The following is a 15,955-nucleotide window of genomic DNA, read 5'->3' as shown; positions in this document are numbered from 1 at the left end:
TGACATCTCGCCTGGGTCTGTCAATGGGGTTTCTGAATCTTCCCGGCTAATTTTACGTGGCTAATTCAATGCCAAACTCAGCTTTCTATCTCGAGACTCTCCCCCCACCCCACTGAGAATCTTTCTGAAGACCGGTAATGTCACGGAGATGTAACCATTGTCCAGCTTTGTCTGGTTCATTTCCAGGACCCGTTTCCTCCAACGCGGGTGTTGCTGGTGCAGATGAAGTGATGGAAGAACACTTCCTGGACTCACACGCAGGAACGCTGCCCTGGTGTCCACGTTCACACCCAGTGCAGACCTCCGTCCACATCCTGTCTCTCTCCTCTCCTCGTTCACGGTGGCGTCTACATATATCTATTCTCTATCTACATGCGCATCTGCCTTCTGTCTACCGTCTGTGTCTAAACCTGGGTCTGTCCGTTGGCATATGTTTTTCTGGACTTCCACTTTAGGAACCCTGTTATGGCTTCAGGATACTGAGCCATGCCAAAAAAGAATTTAGAGCCATATCAAATATCTTTTCAAGGAGGATTTGGTTGTGAGAAACGAGTGACAGTTGCATGTTCACCAGTTCTGACATTCAATCCGCTGCCCACGTTGCAGGTGAGTGATGGAGACATTCCGGGGTTCGATCCCTCAGACAGCCAGCGGTGTGTGGGGACGTGGGACCCCGGGGGACACTGACCACGAGGCCCTGGAACCCCACAACCAATGCGAGAAATGAGTCTCCGACACAGGGGTCCTTTTAGAACAAGTGGGCACCTGGTCGGCCCTTTGGAACGTGTCATCCTTGTTTTCCATCCCTGGGACATCCACCTGGGTGAAGTGAGTCACCCGTTCGTATTTTACCATAACCTCAACAGATCCTGCTGTGACGCTCAGGATTCCTCAGCTGGGAGATTCCTGGCTGCAGCTCCAGGGAGAGGTGGAGTCCCGCTCTGCGGCCAGAAGTGCGTGTGCCGTGTGCTCGTGGACAATGGCCGTGTGCCATGCACTCGCAGAGAGTGGCCATACTGGCCTGTGTCTGGTCTCTGTCAAGCACCTGCATGAGCAGGGGGCCTCCCAGGACCAGATGGGGCAGCGCACCTCGAGGGTGCAGCAGGTGGGAACAAAAGTCGCAGGTTATGGGGGGGGGGCATGGAGCCAGGCCCTGAAGAAAGCAGTGAAGGAGGAAAGAAAAATGGTGGGGAGAGAGTGTGCCCTGGGCTGGGGGGAGCCACCATCGTGATCAAAAACTAACCTCCACCATTCATTTGTTTCCACGTGACTCACGGACATTTTTGGTGGGTCTGATGTATAAGCTCACTTAAAATGTTTAATTTTTGCAATGATGACAGAAGAGGGAAAGTCTGCAAGAAGCACCTTGGCAGCCCTGGGGTTTGACGTCCGAGCACTGACTGTTTCTGGGGCCCTAGTAATAAAGGGGTCTTTGCCACTGACCTCGTTGACAGGGCTTGACCCCGAGGGCACAACTCCCCTTGGCCCTGTGATCACTCAGTAAAAGTCCCATTCTGGAGACGGAATAAGAGGCACAGCTGGGGCAGGAGGAAGCCCCCCGTGGCACGAGTTGAGTCCTGGAGAACTTGGCTGCGCTTAAGTCGTAGGCGAACATCACTGCAGACAGTGGGCAGATGGGCCTGCTCCCTCTCCCCTCCCTGTTCCAGATGCACCCCTTCATGAGCCCAGGGCCTCCCTCCCGGCCTCCCCGTAGCTGCAGGCTGGACACTACCCTCTGTGTTTAGAAACATCAGTTTAGAACTTAGGAGTCCTTCCAGGGAGAGTGTTGGTTGGCGCACAACAGGCCAGCCCAGGCGAGGGGGAGCTGTGGGCTAGACGGTGTGAGTGATCGGATGGATCTCAGCCCTCTGCTTTATTACCCCCCCCCCCGAGAACCGGAGCAGTGGTGCATGGGGCCCCACAGCCCTCAGCTTTCCCCTTCCCTCCGGGTCCTCTTCCCCACCCCTTCAGTTCCTAGCACAGAGGCAGCCAGAGACAGTCGTCCTAGTGAGCAAACGCACTCCATGGCCTCAGTGAAAAGAACGAGGACTTCTCACTCCTGCCCACGGGGCAGCCTCACTGGTGAGCTCAGAGCCACGGCTGGGATATTTTAGGGGAAAGGAGACATTCATTTCTTTTCAAAATCTCTTTTGAGTCATAAGTCTGCCGTCTTCCCCTTTTATGGGGCTATTACACTCCTTTTCAATTCGCAGCACTAAAGTTCCGGACTTATAGTCACAAGAGAGGGTCCATTCTTACCGAGAGTGTCGGAAACACAGTCCTGAGTCGGGTCTGCCTCGCCATCTTTACCTGGTGCCATCAAACATATACTTTTCCACACTCCTCAATTCCAGCACGCCATCTGTGTTCCAATATTCTGATTTTTTTTTTTTCAAGAAAAGCCATGTGTGTGTGTGTTTTAGTACCTCTCACGTTGAGTTAGTGAAAATGAGATGAAACCACAGAGCTGCCCGTTGGCCCTCCTCGGCGAGCGAGCGCACCACGCTAAACGTCGACCTCTTGATGTTTCTCCACCTGCAGAGGCGAGGGATGATTGAGGCCCCCGGTCACCTCCTGGCTCTTCCCCGGCTGCATCACTGGCGTTTCTCATTTCAAGCCCTGGGGTGATCCCTCAGATGTCTTTGCCGACAGCTGGCGAGGCAGAAAACAAAAGCAGGCCTGTTTGCCCAGCAGTGGGCATTAGCCCATGGCCAGCTGCAGCCCGCCCTCAGGCAGGAACAAGGGCCTTGCAGCCCAGCAGAGGCAGAGACAGGCCCCTTGGAATAAATGGCGTCCCGCGTCCCGTGGGCAGAAGGAAGGAGAGGGAAGGCCGTGACCCGTTCTGTCTGCTGTTACCAGAAAGGTGGACGTGCAGTTCTACTTACTCTTTGGTTCATTTCTAATCATGTTCTTTTATTTTTTATTGGGTGTTTTATTCAAATGGCTGGTGATCTGAGGAGATGAGGATTATAGACCCTAACAAGCCATCTCCTTTAACTGTATTCTATTCATATTCTTTGTTTTTTCCTCTTTTAGTTATCTGTGAGGGTTCTTTACCTTTTAAAGACATCCACCATGGGGTTTATATCCTACAACATATTTGAGAACCTATTAAAAAAATTCCATCCACACACAGATTCCATATTGAACTGTACAGACATAACATTTCTTACGGGGCCTTCTCTCATCATGAATGTTCCAAGATTGGAAGCCCTCGGCAGGCCGTTCCAGCACTCATGCGCAGGACTCTAGCACGGGCCACGTGCTTGCGTCAGGGACACCGTCTCTACATCCAGTCCCGGTGGACATACCACGTCTCAGTGATGAGGAACATACAAACAAGATCTGTCGCGTGAAAACAAGCCCTCGCCAAGGATGAGAACAGGTCACAGTTTCATGCATGGCCAGGCTCCACCTCGACCCGTAGAAATGTCCAGCTACACGTGAGGGAGCCCAGCAGGTCGGAGGGCACAGACCAGCCTCCAACATGGGGACCAGGGTTTGAGCATTTAATTACTGACGTACTGCGTGCTGTCACACGGCCACGCCTATGCAGCTGCATGTCCCTGTCCTCGCGACACCTTTCCCGTCATTCTGGCCAGGCACCCTCCACAACCCAGCTGTGTCACACTGATCTAAGCCCCCACACCAAGCCCCGCCGTACCCTTTATCTGAGTCGAGCATACACATCTAATTATTTAGCTTCTGTTTTTCACGTAAGCGTGGGCTTCCTGGGGACAGGGACTGGGTGAGCCTCACTGATCCTGACTCCCTGGTGCCCGCCTCAGTCTGTGGAACACAGTGTGTGTGTGGATTAAAGGGGGAACTCATTCAGGCCACTTGGAAAAAGCCCTTTCAGCTCAGGTAGTTTATTCTACCTGTTGGGTAACAATCAAAGAAGGGCCCGTCATCCCCAATTTCAGAGGGGTAACATGCCAGGCCTTCGGCTCAAGCTCTCTTTACAGTCCCACCAGTAGAAATCTCGTGATTTGGGGAACCTACATAGCCGTGTGACCGTAATTCACCGCTACAACCTCAGAGAGCTCCAGCCCTCCACTGGGTCTGGGGGTCGTGCTGCTGTGGACGCACAGAGACTCTTGGAGTCGGGTAACTAACAGTTCTGCCACCGCTGTGGAGCCCCAGGCTGAGGCACAGAAATTCTATTGCTGGATCATTTGGATGGAAAACCCGCTTTCCTGTGTCTGTGGGGCTAGGCTTGGGCAAAGGAACTAGAAAGAGGCTTTCTAGGAGAGTTGGTGTACTTGTCGCCGGCTACCGCGCACACTCTGGGATCTCAGCAGCCTGACCTCTTAGAGGTTTGCTCCTCACGGGGTGACCTGGTTTGGGCACTTGTCTTCTGTCCTGCAGCTGGCCTACGGGAGTGAGTGACCACCACGGTCCCTGTACTGGGTGGAGGGCCACAGATGGAGAACGCACACAGGCTCTCAGGGTCTCTTCCCAGAGCTGCGTATGGCACATGCCCTTCCCAGAGCCAGTTACAGCCTCCGTGGAGCTGCAGAGAAGCCGGTGGTGGAGAGCCACGTTGGTACTTGCAGGTTCTCCACCTCTGCCTTATGTCGCAGATACTGGGGTGTCCCCCAAGGCACTCTCATAGCTTGTGGGTAACAAGCCTCAGGTTTGGAAGAGAACTCCCTTCACCATCTTCTAGAGCAGGGGTCGGGAACCTTTTTGGCTGAGAGAGCCATGAACACCACATATTTTAAAATGTAATTCCGTGAGAGCCATACAACAACCAGTGTACCTTAGGCATCATCCAATAAAAATTTGGTGTTGTCCCGGAGGACAGCTGTGATTGGCTCCAGCCACCCACAACCATGAACATGAGCAATGGGAAATGAATGGATTGTAATACATGAGAATGTTTCATATTTTTAACATTATTTTTTTAATTAAAGATTTGTCTGCGAGCCAGATGCAGCCATCAAAAGAGCCACATCTGGCTCACGAACCATAGGTTCCCAACCCCTGTTCTAGAGGTTCTAGAATCTGCGATCTTATAATTCCTGGATTCCCCAGACAGCAGCCTCTGGCTTCACACGCCAAAATTGTTGAGCCCCAAGCTATTGTAACTCATCAATTGCTTTGCACAGAATAAACCAACGAGGATACTTGTGAGAGATAACGGATTTGGACAGAGCTGGAGGCGGGAACCCTCCCCATCAGCTGGTTTTGGGTCTGTTGCCCAGACTTGTTATTCTCATAAGCTTCTAATGACAGTCCCCCGCTCCCTGCGGGCGAGGCCCTCTGCCCCTGCCTTCCTTCCTGGAAGACGGGTCAGTTAAGCACCAGGCCTTCCGGCCGGGTCTTGTCCTCGGTCTTCACCTGACAACACGTGTGGTCCCTTCAGTACGCTTGGAAAGAGAGGCCTCACCCCGGTCTGTTCCTTCAGCTCTTCGTTTTTTGGGTCATTGTATGTCACATATGATAAATTCTGTCTTCCAACACCCCCATAGTTAAGTGATTAAGGCTGTGGTGGCACTGTTTGGGGTACTAATGGCCCCTGTCGGGGGTACTCCACCGCTCTTCCCAGGTGTGTGGAGAGCCCTGATCGCTAGTGACCCAGCAAGCCCCGCTTCTTCTAGGAAGCTTCAGGATCAAGGTGAGGTGACCCAGACCTGTAGTCCCAGGCGGCAGGCCTGGTGATGTCCCCATCCTCCCACCTTGCAATGACCATGCCTTTCTCTCTGTCCTCGTCCTCAGTGAATCTCCAAATTAGATACATTCTTTTTTTTTCTCCCACACTTTGAAGTTATAGCTTAATGGCAGGCAAGCCAACGTTCTCACATAGTTTCTGTGGCCGATGAAAGTAATAGCCAACAAGGCCATCTCCATCCATTTCTATAAAATCAGAAACCTCCATCAAGTCCTGCAGCACATTGCAAAGAAGCCAACAGGTGGGCTGAGATGTTTCCTTAGAAAGCCTCCTCGTGGCAGGTGAGCCCAAGGCACCTTCGGTGGCCGGGCTGTGCATGAGGCGTGCACTAGACTAATCTGCCAGTCAGTTCTGGTCGTCCTCCTCGGGGGCCAGCAGAGATCAGATGTGCCAGAACTCACATATACCCTGCAGTAGGATGAGCAGATTCTAGCTTGTGTCTGGAAAGGTTAGAAATAGCCTTTTGGGCCCTGGCCGGTTGGCTCAGTGGTAGAGCGTCGGCCTGACATGCAGGAGTCCTGGGTTCAACTCCCAGCCAGGGCACACAGGAGAAGTGCCCATCTGCTTCTCCACCCCTCCCCCTCTCCTTCCTCTCTGTCTCTCTCTTCCCCTCATGCAGCCAAGACTCCACTGGAGCAAAGTTGGCCCCAGTGCTGAGGATGGCTCCATGGCCTCTGCCTCAGGCGCTAGAGTGGCTTCAGCTGCAACATAGTGATGCCCCAGATGGGCAGAACATCGCCCCCTGGTGGGCATGCCGGGTGGATCCCGGTCGGGCGCATGCGGGAGTCTGTCTGACTGCTTCCCCACTCCTAACTTCAGAAAAATACAAAAGAAAAAAAGAAATAGCCTTTTGTCTTACGTTTTCCACAGTTTCACTAAAATCTTTATGGAATGAGAAAGGCCATTTGAGACTCTTTTTTTCCAAAGCAAAGTATCTAAAGGACAATTTGGGTGTGTGTGTGTGTGTGTGTGTGTGTGTGTGTGTGTGGTTGGGAATGGGTGTGTCATGAACACACCGCAGAAAGCAAGGTGCTTGTTGAGAACAGGGTCAGCTCTATAGGTAAGGGTCCCACAGACATGTCTTATCAAAATGCCCACTTTTATCTGCCCACAGGACATTTTTGCTTCAAACTCTAAATTAGGACTTGGAGCATCGGTCAGCTTCCGAAGCAACCAGGGGAACGCTGTCACATGTTTCTTCCTTCTGGCAGCGTGCGGGGCTAATTGCGTGGCCTCGGTCCTCCACTGAGCACGAGTATCTCCTGGGGAGATACGGGAACATGACCAACGAACAGGTTCTTGCCTGTCTCACCCAGGACGTGTGACACTGGCTGTCCACATGTGGGTTCACACCCCCTTCTCCATTCCACTGCAACCAATCCCAACACCTTCTTTGCATGTGTGCGTCCACCGTTAAAAGAGCAGAATTATTGTCCTTCACGTCTGGGTTGTACCAGTGTTGGGATCAGAGTAATTCTCCTTTTTCTTGTCTCAGGTCGGCCACCATGTTTGCAGCACTGGACCTTACATCAGTGTTATCCATACAGGGCACAGCAGGTGATGCACAGGAAGTCAGAGAGGACCATTTAGGCGGGCACCTTCATGCACTCACGTTGCATCTGGGGCGTGATGCCTGCCCTCGGAGTCTTAGTCCCCCGTGGGCCCAGCGTGGCTGCCTCAGATCCAGGTGCCACGCCCCCCACAGCTGCATGCAGAGCAGGAGGGCATGGGAGGGCGGCAGCACGGTCTGTGTCTAGACCTTTGGGTAGTATGAACACTTTAATGATGTTGACTCTTCCTGTCCATGGACACGGCACATGCTGCCACTTGTCTGTGTCTTCCCCAGTTCCTCTTAGAGTTTCCCAAGTACAGGTCTTTCACCTCCTGGGTTAAATTTATTCCTAGGTATTTTATTATTTCTTTTTAAACCGTTGTCAATGGGATATTTTTTTCCTGAGTTTCCCTTTGTGATAGTTTATTATTGGTGCATGAAAATGCTACTGATTTCTGGATATTTATTTTGTATCCTGCTACTTGACTGAGTTCGTTTGTCGGTTCTAGTGGTGTTTTGGTGGACTCTGTAGGATTCTGTAGATGCCACACATGCCATCTGCAAATGTGACAGTTTTACTTCTTCCTTTCCAATCTGGGTGCCTTTTATTTCTCGTTCTCCTCTGATAGCTGTGGTGAGGACTTCCAGGGCTATATTGAATAAGAGCGGTAATAGTGGACATCTCTGTCTTATTCTCGATCTTAAGGGAAACAACTGTAGTTTTTGCCCATTGAGTACGATATTGGCTGTGGGTTGGTCACATGTGGCTTTTATTATGCTGAGGTATGTTTCCTCTATTCCTACTTTGATGAGAGCTTTTGTCATAAATGGGTGCTGGATTCTATCAAATGCTCTTCCTGCATCTATTGGTATGACCCTGTGGTTTTCACGCTTCGTTGTGTTTATGGGGGTATCATGTTTATCGATCTGCAGACGTTATTCCAACCTTGCGTCCCCAGAATAAACCCCACTTGATCACCGTGAATGACCTTTCGCATGGATTGCTGGATCTGGCTTGCCAGTGTTTTGTTGAGGACTTTCACGTCTAATTTCATGAGGGATATCGACCTGCAATTTCCATTCTTTGCCATGTCTTTACCTGGCTGTGGAATGAGGAAGATGCTACCTGGTGAGATGAGCGTGGGATCCTCCCTCCTCCTGCATCTTCTGGGATAGTTAGACAAGGACAGGTGCTACGCCTTAGGCTAGACCCAGTTCACCTCCTGGGGCTGGGGACGGGGCAGCCCAACTGAGTCACCGTCAGACAGTGGGGAGACCAGGGAGAGTGGCCGCTGAAGTGACAATACACAGTGACAACCACAGGAGAAGGCACCTGAAGTGGGAGAGGGGAAGAAAAAGGAATATATCTTCTTTGTTTTGTTTCTTAAAAAAAAAAATTTCTTTTTTTTTCATAAACATAAATTAAGCTCAAATTGACTTTGCTTTCAAGGAGAAAGCACATTTCATTAAGAAAAATTACTTAGCCTGACCTGTGGTGGCTCAGTGGATCACGCATCAACCTGGAATGCTGAGGTCGCTGGTTCAAAACCCTGGGCTTGCCTGGTCAAGGGACATATGGGAGTTGATGCTTCCTGCTCCTCCCTTCTTCTCTCTTTCTCTCTCTCTTCTCTAAACTGAATAAATAAATTTAAAAAAAAAAAGAAAAACTACTTAAATTCTCTTTGAAACTGTGCCCCGTTTTCCCTGGAGCTAGAACCCCTCGTCCTGTGGCCCCAGCAAGCAGGGCTATCTCGGTCTCTGGTGGACATGCTGTCCTAACGGCTCCCCTCCTCAGAAGGAGGAAGTAGATTTTTAGTTGGATAATAGGAATACTTTTGGTAAATTTTGATTCCAAAATGCAGAGATGGAATTCTCTCAGGCCACATCGGAAGTCCGCGGCCACTTGAGCTCTGGGCAGCACATTGTCACTGTAAGACTGCACGCCTCTGCCTCCCTCCGACGGGCCATTTCAGGTGACCTCTGGCTGAGCAGGCTGGCTGGAGACAGACGTCCAAGACATCTTAAACAGCGGAGAATGCAAAGCAGCCTTTCCATACCCCTTCCCCAAGGAAAGAAAATTTCTCCTGGGGGTTCTCAAACCCCCTCTCTTCGTTAGGGCAGGGTTGCTGGGTACGCCATCAACCGCAGTTTCTACCACCTGAATTGTGAGCCTTTCATGCTAGGTGTTTTTCTTTGTCCCTCCGGTCTTCCTTCATTCGTGTGTTTGTCCGTTTACGTGAATAATGGTTGTAGGCCAACCGGATTGTGGATGGTATGCACAGAGTTGGAATTTCTTTTTCCACATTCTCTTCTGTCTTTGTTACAGCACTTTAAAGGAGAAATATAAACTGCATTGTGCCTATTTTAAACTCTCTGGGTATTACGATAATTGTGCCATCAGAAGAAACCTTTGTGTCTGGCAGATAGGGCACCCCCCAGAGGTGGCCAGGTATCCGGGGTAGACAGGGGTGGAGGCCTGGGCTTGTGGGGGAGCCGTCTGCTTTGAGGCGGGCTGAGGCAGTGTGAGCTGGCTCTCTCCCTGTGGCAGAACAGATCAGAGAGGCTCAGCATGCAGTCTTCCACAGCGTTAGTTACGTGGCACGTAGCATACATGGCATGGTTAAATGTCAAAAACAAAAATACTCATTTTGTTGCTATTGTTTATTAAAAAAGTTCTCTGGGCAAACACTGGCCCTCGTATGAAACCACATAGTGCACATCCCCAGGACTGTAAGCCCAGTGGCCAGGCCCACCTGTGGACCCCACAGCTACTGGCTCACGCAGCCCAGACCCTCATGGTCACCCACCCCCGGCGCCTGAGAAGCGCAGGCCAGAGGACCCACCGCCCTGTCCCTTGTCCGGCAGGATGCCGACAAGCACCTCAAATCAAATGATCTCTGAAAACACCAGGAAAGCAGAGGCCCTGGAAGACGCTTATAATTAAGATAGGAGATATTTTATGAGCTGCTTGGGGACGTTTCCGGGAGAGAAGGAACAATGCTCTACAGAATACGCTGGGACAATAGGCACACAATTTATAGGACTGCCTCCCGAGCCGTTGACAGACGCGGTCAGTTACCTAGTTACAACTGCTTTCAGGAGCGGGAATGACTTCATGCTGGTGTAAACGGTGTTCGATCACTCTGGATAGCACCCCTTCCAAAATTCATTTATCTGAATTTAGAGGGCCGATATTAATAATATGGAAACCAAATCAAATTTTGCTTCAGTAATCAAAATAAAAAGTACTGTGAATGTATATTTGGAAGCCTGGGCTTATTCACAGAGGACACATTCCCCCTACCCCCACCCACTCAGTGGCTCTTCTGGTCACTTAGGAAAGTGGAATGGACAGGAAGTCCAGCAGAGCCGGGCTAAAGCCTGCTGGGGCTCCTCCCGCTCCGTCCGGCCTCAGCCTTCCTGCTGAAACTGCCTCCTCTCTGGCAGCCCAGGAGAGGCTATCCCGGTAATCAGGCCGAGCGGTGCCTGCCCGGTTCCCTCCAATGCATGGTGTTTGGATCGGAGACCACGGCCTGTGGTAGCCACGTTGACCTGAGTTCACGTGTGTGCGAGAACCACGGGGTGCTGAGGGTCAAATGACAGCCCCGTCTGCTCTCTGCTGTCCCTCTGCAGCATGGACCTCTCGATGAGAATTTCTGCGCCTTGTGAGTCACTCACCATCGGAGCAAAGGTTTCTGGGAGGACGGAGGTGGGCGGCCTCCTGGGCTGCGGCTGCCGGTGCGTCTGGCAGGGTGGGCAGTGGAACAGAGAGGCCCCCAGGAGCTGTGTCCAGAGCTGCTGATACGCTTTCAAACAGGGCATTCTCGGTATTTGAAAAGATGACGGCATGCCCAGGGTTTCTAACAGGACCTGATTCTGCGGAGTGATGGGGTATTCCCCCTCCAACCCTACACTGTGGGGGTGAAGAGGGTCCCTTAGGAGGAGGCCCCACTGGACTCGCTGACTGAGAGGCGCCTGTTTCAGCTGGTACTTCATGAAGGGGATTCCCCACCCGCTGCTGGCCCCATAAAGAGAGCCGGGCCCAAGAGACAGCACGAGTGCAACCGTGGATTCCCAGAGCGGCGTTCGTCAACCCCGGTGCCTTGTGCGAACACCTGTACCTCGACCTCTGGCTCCTAAGGACAAAAAATAAGAAGAATTTCTCAATCAACTTTTGTTAACCTTGTGTATTAAAAAACCACCAATTTAAATGGTATTGAACCCAAATTTGGGATAACTAAAATAGCTTGTAATATTCTCAGTAAAAGCTCTATCTCTGCGGCTCCTCAGGGGGTTCCGTTCTCAAGCCAGAAAATTGAAGCAAAGACTCAAGAAATCATCATTTCCCTTTAATTAGGATTTTGCATGTGATAAATTACCATTTTCTCCTAGGGGTTCTTACCTTCTGGTTCCAGAAATTCAGTTTATTCAAATTCAGTTTAAGAGAAATAACGTGTTTCAGCTCATTTTTCAACTATCTTATCTTCCTTTACATGTTATGCCCATGAATATAAGGCCATAGACTCAGAAATACAATCACTATGTCCTGGGAAACACGGAAAGCTCCTCCAATGTTAATGTTTGTGTATATCAAAATTATTTTAAGGTATTTTATTGGAAGTGCTACATCTGCCATCTTCCGTCTCCCTCCACATCATTATAACACATTGGAGAGAAATGGGAAGTTAACATGAGCACTTGAATGGGAGCAAAACAAATGTTCAAGGACTAATGAACAGATAAACCCAGTGTGCTTCCTCCACATGCCGGAATACGACGCGGCCGTAAAGAGGAGCAAGGCACCGCCACCCACCACCCTGTGGGTGGGTCTCGAAAACGAGACGCTGAGTGAGAGAAGCCAGACAGGAAAGGGCGCATCGCATGTGATCCCACTGGTGTGAAATGTTCAGCGTCGTCACACCCGTGGAGACGGGAAGCAGGAGGTGGCTGGTGGTCCAGGATCGGGCAGGGGTGACAGCTAATGGGCATGCAGTTTCCTTCTGGAGTGACAAAAACGTTCTAAAACCAGGCTTCAGTGATGTTTGCACCACTCTGCGACCATGTTCCTAGCCATTGACTTGAACTGTATATTTAAATAGGCTAAACTTTATGGTATGCAAATTGTATCCCAGTGAAGATGCGACCTGACCAATGGGAGGCACAGGCGGGTGGACGGAAGACTGGGAGGCAGGAGGAAGTAAGGGACCGGGGCTCTCTCCTTCTTGCCGCTCTCTCGGATCCGGTTTTCAGCAGGGGCCGACTCAGTCTCCTCTGGGTTGCATGTCCTACTCGGCAGGCCTCCCTGGGTGGTCCTGGGCTGGATTAATATCACTTTCTTCCTTTTATCCTGCCAGCCACACAATGTGCAGGAAACTGGGAATGTGACAATGAGAAGTCCATTTGTCACACTACCCACGTGAACCTTACAGTCCAGTAGATGAATTTTATGACATCTGAAATAAAATCACAGTGGGTGTACAACTCACATGGTACTTAGAGTCATGCAGCCCTTCAACATTAAACATTAAAGGGCAGATGTTTCCTGCTCCACAGCCCCTGGGGTCCCCAGTGGCCTCCGTAAGGTATGGGCAGGATCTCCGTGTGTTGCGTGAGCGCAGCGTTTTCCGCACACCTTTTCTGGAAGCCGTGCCTCCACCCTCTCACAGGTCTGAACCCCCAGGCTGTCTTTTTGCTTTGATTCTGCTCTAATTCAAAATCCAGCCACTTCCCTGTCATTTCCCCATCCTCCCCAGATTTCACTCACGTCACTTCCAGGTCAGGCAAACCTGAGAAGAGCTATGATGAGGGCCACTACTGAGCCACCTCCCCAAATCCAGGCTCTGTGCCCAACGCGCTCTCAGCAAAGCACAGACCGTGGTGTCGGAGATGGTGAGGGGGCCAGAGAACGAGATCTCTCCAGTCTGTCTTTCTCCAGAAGCAAGAATAGGGGTTGTTTCCGCAGCTAGGGGTTCAGGGAGTGGGGTTTCCATGAGCCGAGGGGACAGCCTGCGTTTCTTCAGTCACTGAGGATGTTTCTGTGCAGCCAGACTTCTGGGCGTTGGCAGCCAGTCCCAACGTTCTTAAAGGTATTTGCTCCTTCTGCAAAACAAAGTCAGAAGTTGCCCCTTGCGATGCTGAGGTGACCCCCTCCTGCTTGACAGACCACATGGGCAATTAATTCCCAGTTACACCGTGGGAACTAGAGTGCCAGTTAGAACCCAGATTCCGCAGAACATCTCATCACTATCAGCCGTGTGATCTTAAAGCAAAAAGCAGATGCCAGACATCACGTGACCCTCGGTGTTACTGAAGCCAGTGGTCCCTAACCTTTTTTGGGCCATGGACCGGTTTAATGTCAGAAAATATTTTCATGGACCAGCCTTTAGGGTTGGACGGATGAACGTACCACGTGACCGAGACAAGTGTCAAGAGTGAGTCTTAGACGGATGTAACAGAGGGAATCTGGTCATTTTTTAAAAATAAAACATCGTTCAGACTTAAATATAAATAAAACGAAAATAATGTAAGTTATTTATTCTTTCTCGGCGGATCGGTACCAAATGGCCCACGGACCGGTACCAGCCCACAGCCCGGGGGTTGGAGACCACTGACTTAAGCCATCACTGTCTTGAGCTCCACTGGCTGTATTTTTCTGTTCTCACGAGGAAGTGCCTCCCAGGTGGCCCCCAGGACATGGCTCACACACTTCCCTGATCCTTGGCTCTTAAGCAACGTGGCAACGGAATCAGTGGGGACGTTTAGCTGAAACCCATACCTGCGTCTCTAGACTCCATGGGGCAGTGCAGGCACATGCCATGGTTAACTTCAGCTCCGGGCCCCGTGGGCCCACAGAGCCAGCCTCCTGTCTGTGGGCACCCGGAAAACTCCCTCCAAAGCGATGCTCTCTCTCTTACGCCCAATTCTCAGAACTCCTTGACGTCCGTCCTTTTCTGTCCTCAGGACTGACTGTGTCCGTGCTGGCCTGCACCTCAAACTGGAGAACAGTTCGTTCCTGCTTCCCCCTGTGCTTCTGATGCAGAGAGAGTCCCCGCAGGACAGTGTTAGGAAACAAGAAGTAAGGGACACGGGGCAGAATCTGGCTACAACCTCAGGGGTCCCGGTGAAGCCTCCTGGGTGCCCTTCTCCTGCTCTGTCCTTTCTTCCCTTTAATGCCGTCACCATCCTAAATTTGGTTTCACCCATGCCCAGAGGCTCCTTCTGCCAGGTGTATGGGCCGCTCCTCGACCCAAGGGCATGAACACCCCAGGAGACCCTGTGAGGTTATTCACAAAGGGCTGATCTTACACTGGGACCTGGCTGCCACATCTCATAGGTGCCTATGTTTCATAAAGAGACAGCCCATTTCATTATCTTTTTATCTGACTTGGTCTAAGAAATCATTTGCCACCAGGAGCACTGACAAATTAAGAGTCTTACAATACAGACTTTCTTCCTTTTATTTATTTATTTTATCTGTCATGAACTCACCCTAAGGAATAGAGAAATCCAGAATCCACTTTTGTAAACAAACATTCAGCCTCGAAAATGTCCAGGTGTCTTTGAAAGCACAACCCTCACCACCCCAGTGACAGCTGGCACGGCTGTAGAAATCTGTTCGTGCTTCGTCTCAGCCCCGGCGCACACCAAACATCCACAAGACGCCCATGCAACGTGGCATGAATTGCCCAATAAACAGGTTTCAGAATGCAGTGGAATAAAATATTGCACACTGCACACCGACTAAAGCCCTTATAAACCCTTGTAAAACCCCTGTCTAGGAAATGCACCAAACCCACTTTACGACCTGCTCTATTGGGCGTCAAAATGTTTGCATATATAAAAGCTTTCACGGTAGGGAAAAATCATTCCTTTCTCTTTATGGGTCATTTACTTTGCTGCATGCTAAGTTAGCAGGAGGGGAAGAAAGAGAGCTGAGCTGTACTTTAATATGTGACTTGACATAAATATGTATGAGTCTCAATGACACTCCTCCCGGGAACGAGAACACAGGATGTGACTTGAAGTGTCTGTTCCCACGGGCCCCCTGGAGAAGGCTGTGGGAATATCTTCATAATTGACTGGTTCCCAAAAATTCACCCCGAAAGCCCCTTACGGGTAAAAATGTCTAGTTCAGTTGTTATCTTTCAGATTATCCAGATACTAATTCCTGACCACATAAGACCCAAAGGGAATATCTGAAAGCTTAAAAAATAAAAGTTCAAAGGTCACACGTCATTGTCAACAGTGTTTTATTAATGACGGGACCCTCTATAATCCCGAAAACCGCTGACTGATTGCCGTGCATCTTCTAATTCTTAAGTCTTGCGTCTGAACTGGAACCATAAGGGGCGGCATTGTGCATGTATTCTGTGTGACCGTCAGCCTGCAGACAGCTTCAGATCTCAGATCCTGGGTCTGGGAGGTTTGGGCGTAAATCCCGACTTCACCGCTAACTTGCTCTGTGACCCAGGGGGGACGTAATATCCCCGTGCTAAGCCTTGGTGTCCTCGTTTATAGAAAGATAAAAGCCAAAGCTATTGGGCAGAGGGCGTGCGATAGGAGAAAATATATAGAGGAGGTGCCCGGGGCAGTGTCCACCAGACAGTGTATGGTACTTCTATGCTGTTATTTTATTTGGACACGGAAGTATTTTTAAATACCTCTGTGTGTTTGAATCTGAAAACATTAGCAACAAGCAGCTCTATTTGTATAAGTCTCTGGAGAAAAGA

At 50.5% G+C, this 15,955-nt stretch overlaps 1 protein-coding gene and 1 non-coding gene across 2 annotated transcripts in view; one reads left to right on the top strand and one right to left on the bottom strand.

Moving 5' to 3' along the window:
• Window positions 1–15,955, bottom strand: part of TMEM132B (transmembrane protein 132B) — a 608,028-nt gene that overhangs the window by 223,006 nt on the left and 369,067 nt on the right. The gene's annotated exons all lie outside the window — the stretch shown is intronic.
• Window positions 6,142–6,217, top strand: TRNAV-GAC (transfer RNA valine (anticodon GAC)). Its single transcript has one exon. It is a non-coding gene; the product is annotated as a tRNA-Val (tRNA).

This window comes from Saccopteryx bilineata, chromosome 2 (assembly GCF_036850765.1).
Source record: "Saccopteryx bilineata isolate mSacBil1 chromosome 2, mSacBil1_pri_phased_curated, whole genome shotgun sequence".
Taxonomy (NCBI): domain Eukaryota; kingdom Metazoa; phylum Chordata; class Mammalia; order Chiroptera; family Emballonuridae; genus Saccopteryx; species Saccopteryx bilineata.
Note: the sequence above shows the minus strand (reverse complement) of the source record. Positions and strands in the feature narration are given on the sequence as shown.